We start from the raw sequence: 5254 nt of genomic DNA, 5'->3' as shown, positions 1-5254 counted from the left end.
CCCTTTAGAAAAACAAAAAACTCAAATATAGGGCTGGACAATGCAGCCTAAAGATATTTCCCCACAGTAGAGTAAATTCTACAGGAAATGTGTGCAGTTAGTGTATGACATCAGCCATTCATGAAGTAAACAGGTGTCACCCAACTGATACACTGTGACATGGGGTGTACTACATAGTGTGAAAGAAATGTTGGTTACATACCTGTACTCCAGTCTAAATGTCCGGATGACACAGAGCGACAGTAAAACGGCTCAAGTTGGGCTGCACTCTCTGTCCAGCCTCTCACATTGTCAGCCCATGGTTGATGACATGATCAACTAAGGTTGCTCTGATTTCATTTGAAAGTTGTTGTCTTCTTTGGCCATGAACTCCTCTACCAGCTCTACCCCTACCTCTCACTCTTCCTCCCCTCTCATTCTCACCCTCCCTCTTCCTCTTCCTCTTCCCTCGCTGCAACGGCTTCCATTGTTGTTGTAAAACAAAAGGTGCTCACCTTCATAGTGCTTACTTCCTGATTGAAGTGGTAACAATTAACCATTGAGGTGTTTGGCCAGGTGGCACATGTATTGGCCAATTAGCTCATGTAGTGTCACTTTGAATGGCAGTGTTTTAGAAATGGCAAACATGTGACTTTATGTCAGATTGTTGTGTCTTATGCAGAGAACCGTGTGCAGTGCATTTAAAAAGTGCCATTTAGAATTGCAAAATGTGTGTAAAGCAGAAAATGTGTTTAGACTTTTGGAGACTTGAGAAGAGGTTTTGCTCTCTGTGTGTCAGTTTAAATAATTGTGCTGTTGCATGTCATTTTAGTGTGTTAGCAATTGGGGAAAAACTGTAAGCAGCGTGTTGTGCTAGGAGTTATAATTGATCATGATGAATGGGATATCAAAACCTTCAAGCAAATTGACATTAAATAACGAGACAAGCCATTCCCCGCCATCCACAAGGCCATATGCACCACTCTTAATGGCAGAGGTTCATTCAGTATTCTGTAGTGCTTGATGCTTCATGGAATGAGTCATCTCAAATCAAATCAAATCCAATCAGGTAATCTGCTCAGCAATACAAATCAAATTGTATTTATTGGTCACATGCGATCAGTCCCAGCAGGTGTAGTAGACCTTACAGTGAAATGCTGAACCACAGCAGGTGTAGTAGACCTTACAGTGAAATGCTGAATACAGCAGATAGTAGACCTTACAGTGAAATGCTGAATACAACATTTGTGGGTGTATTAGACCTTGGTGAAATGCACTGAATACAACAGGTGTAGTAGACCTTACAGTGAAATGCTGAATACAGCAGATAATAGTAGACCTCACAGTGAAATGATGAATACAACAGGTGTAGTAGACCTTACAGTGAAATGATGAATACAACAGGTGTAGTAGACCTTACAGTGAAATGCTGAATACAACAGGTGTAGTAGACCTTACAGTGAAATGATGAATACAACAGGTGTAGTAGACCTTACAGTGAAATGATGAATACAACAGGTGTAGTAGACCTTACAGTGAAATGCTGAATACAACAGGTGTAGTAGACCTTACAGTGAAATGCTGAATACAACAGGTGTAGTAGACCTTACAGTGAAATGCTGAATACAACAGGTGTAGTAGACCTTACAGTGAAATGATGAATACAACAGGTGTAGTAGACCTTACAGTGAAATGATGAATACAACAGGTGTAGTAGACCTTACAGTGAAATGCTGAATACAACAGGTGTAGTAGACCTTACAGTGAAATGATGAATACAACAGGTGTAGTAGACCTTACAGTGAAATGATGAATACAACAGGTGTAGGTAGACCTTACAGTGAAATGATGAATACAACAGGTGTAGTAGACCTCACAGTGAAATGCTGAATACAACAGGTGTAGTAGACCTTACAGTGAAATGATGAATACAACAGGTGTAGTAGACCTCACAGTGAAATGCTGAATACAACAGGTGTAGTAGACCTTACAGTGAAATGATGAATACAACAGGTGTAGTAGACCTTACAGTGAAATGCCGAATACAACAGGTGTAGGTAGACCTTACAGTGATGAATACAACAGGTGTAGTAGACCTTACAGTGAAATGCTGAATACAACAGGTGTAGGTAGACCTCACAGTGAAATGCTGAATACAACAGGTGTAGTAGACCTTACAGTGAAATGCTGAATACAACAGGTGTAGTAGACCTTACAGTGAAATGATGAATACAACAGGTGTAGTAGACCTTACAGTGAAATGATGAATACAACAGGTGTAGTAGACCTTACAGTGAAATGCTGAATACAACAGGTGTAGGTAGACCTTACAGTGAAATGATGAATACAACAGGTGTAGTAGACCTTACAGTGAAATGATGAATACAACAGGTGTAGTAGACCTTACAGTGAAATGATGAATACAACAGGTGTAGTAGACCTTACAGTGAAATGATGAATACAACAGGTGTAGTAGACCTTACAGTGAAATGATGAATACAACAGGTGTAGGTAGACCTTACAGTGAAATGATGAATACAACAGGTGTAGTAGACCTTACAGTGAAATGCTGAATACAACAGGTGTAGTAGACCTTACAGTGAAATGCTGAATACAACAGGTGTAGGTAGACCTCACAGTGAAATGCTGAATACAACAGGTGTAGGTAGACCTTACAGTGAAATGATGAATACAACAGGTGTAGTAGACCTCACAGTGAAATGCTGAATACAACAGGTGTAGTAGACCTCACAGTGAAATGCTGAATACAACAGGTGTAGTAGACCTCACAGTGAAATGATGAATACAACAGGTGTAGTAGACCTTACAGTGAAATGATGAATACAACAGGTGTAGACCTAGAAATGCCTCACAATACAACAGGTGAAATGATGAATACAACAGGTGTAGTAGACCTTACAGTGAAATGCTGAATACAACAGGTGTAGTAGACCTTACAGTGAAATGATGAATACAACAGGTGTAGTAGACCTTACAGTGAAATGCTGAATACAACAGGTGTAGTAGACCTTACAGTGAAATGCTGAATACAACAGGTGTAGTAGACCTTACAGTGAAATGCTGAATACAACAGGTGTAGTAGACCTTACAGTGAAATGATGAATACAACAGGTGTAGTAGACCTTACAGTGAAATGATGAATAATAAACAGGTGTAGTAGACCTTACAGTGAAATGATGAATACAACAGGTGTAGTAGACCTTACAGTGAAATGCTGAATACAACAGGTGTAGTAGACCTCACAGTGAAATGATGAATACAACAGGTGTAGTAGACCTTACAGTGAAATGCTGAATACAACAGGTGTAGATAGACCTGTAGGTAGACAGTGAAATGCTGAATACAACAGGTGTAGTAGACCTTACAGTGAAATGATGAATACAACAGGTGTAGTAGACCTTACAGTGAAATGATGAATACAACAGGTGTAGTAGACCTTACAGTGAAATGCTGAATACAACAGGTGTAGTAGACCTCTACAGTGAAATGATGAATACAACAGGTGTAGTAGACCTTACAGTGAAATGCTGAATACAACAGGTGTAGTAGACCTCACAGTGAAATGATGAATACAACAGGTGTAGTAGAAATGATGAATACCTGTACAGTGAAATGCTGAATACAACAGGTGTAGTAGACCTCACAGTGAAATGATGAATACAACAGGTGTAGTAGACCTTACAGTGAAATGATGAATACAACAGGTGTAGTAGACCTTACAGTGAAATGCTGAATACAACAGGTGTAGTAGACCTCACAGTGAAATGATGAATACAACAGGTGTAGTAGACCTTACAGTGAAATGCTGAATACAACAGGTGTAGTAGACCTTACAGTGAAATGATGAATACAACAGGTGTAGTAGACCTCACAGTGAAATGATGAATACAACAGGTGTAGTAGACCTTACAGTGAAATGCTGAATACAACAGGTGTAGACCTTACAGTAAATGACCTTACAGTGAAATGCTGAATACAACAGGTGTAGTAGACCTCACAGTGAAATGATGAATACAACAGGTGTAGTAGACCTTACAGTGAAATGCTGAATACAACAGGTGTAGTAGACCTCACAGTGAAATGATGAATACAACAGGTGTAGTAGACCTCACAGTGAAATGATGAATACAACAGGTGTAGTAGACCTCACAGTGAAATGCTGAATACAACAGGTGTAGTAGACCTTACAGTGAAATGATGAATACAACAGGTGTAGTAGACCTCACAGTGAAATGCTGAATACAACAGGTGTAGGTAGACCTTACAGTGAAATGCTGAATACAACAGGTGTAGTAGACCTCACAGTGAAATGCTGAATACAACAGGTGTAGTAGACCTCACAGTGAAATGATGAATACAACAGGTGTAGTAGACCTCACAGTGAAATGATGAATACAACAGGTGTAGTAGACCTTACAGTGAAATGCTGAATACAACAGGTGTAGTAGACCTCACAGTGAAATGCTGAATACAACAGGTGTAGTAGACCTTACAGTGAAATGCTGAATACAACAGGTGTAGGTAGACCTTACAGTGAAATGCTGAATACAACAGGTGTAGTAGACCTCACAGTGAAATGCTGAATACAAAATGCCAGGTGTAGTAGACCTCACAGTGAAATGCTGAATACAACAGGTGTAGGTAGACCTTACAGTGAAATGCTGAATACAACAGGTGTAGTAGACCTTACAGTGAAATGATGAATACAACAGGTGTAGTAGACCTTACAGTGAAATGCTGAATACAACAGGTGTAGTAGACCTTACAGTGAAATGCCGAATACAACAGGTGTAGTAGACCTCACAGTGAAATGCTGAATACAACAGGTGTAGTAGACCTCACAGTGAAATGCTGAATACAACAGGTGTAGTAGACCTCACAGTGAAATGCTGAATACAACAGGTGTAGGTAGACCTTTACAGTGAAATGATAAATACAACAGGTGTAGTAGACCTTACAGTGAAATGATGAATACAACAGGTGTAGTAGACCTTACAGTGAAATGATGAATACAACAGGTGTAGTAGACCTTACAGTGAAATGATGAATACAACAGGTGTAGTAGACCTCACAGTGAAATGCTGAATACAACAGGTGTAGTAGACCTCACAGTGAAATGATAAATACAACAGGTGTAGTAGACCTTACAGTGAAATGCTGAATACAACAGGTGTAGTAGACCTTACAGTGAAATGCTGAATACAACAGGTGTAGTAGACCTTACAGTGAAATGCTGAATACAACAGGTGTAGAT

The 5254-nt window shown here is 39.6% G+C and overlaps 1 long non-coding RNA gene across 2 annotated transcripts; it reads right to left on the bottom strand.

Moving 5' to 3' along the window:
- Positions 1-1332: 1332 nt before the first annotated feature.
- On the bottom strand, positions 1333-4902 carry LOC127924780 (uncharacterized). 2 transcript variants are annotated; one of them, XR_008118767.1, is made up of 4 exons: positions 4686-4899; positions 2895-3008; positions 1509-1774; positions 1352-1470 (listed from the first exon to the last, which is right to left on the bottom strand). It is a non-coding gene; the product is annotated as an uncharacterized LOC127924780 (long non-coding RNA). The 2 variants fall into 2 exon arrangements; XR_008118766.1 differs by having other exon boundaries at positions 1333-1774; positions 4686-4902.
- Between the last annotated feature and the right edge of the window lie 352 nt (positions 4903-5254).

The sequence above is a fragment of the Oncorhynchus keta genome, unplaced genomic scaffold (genome assembly GCF_023373465.1).
Source record: "Oncorhynchus keta strain PuntledgeMale-10-30-2019 unplaced genomic scaffold, Oket_V2 Un_contig_4517_pilon_pilon, whole genome shotgun sequence".
NCBI lineage: Eukaryota > Metazoa > Chordata > Actinopteri > Salmoniformes > Salmonidae > Oncorhynchus > Oncorhynchus keta.
This window is presented reverse-complemented; position numbering and strand designations above follow the sequence as displayed.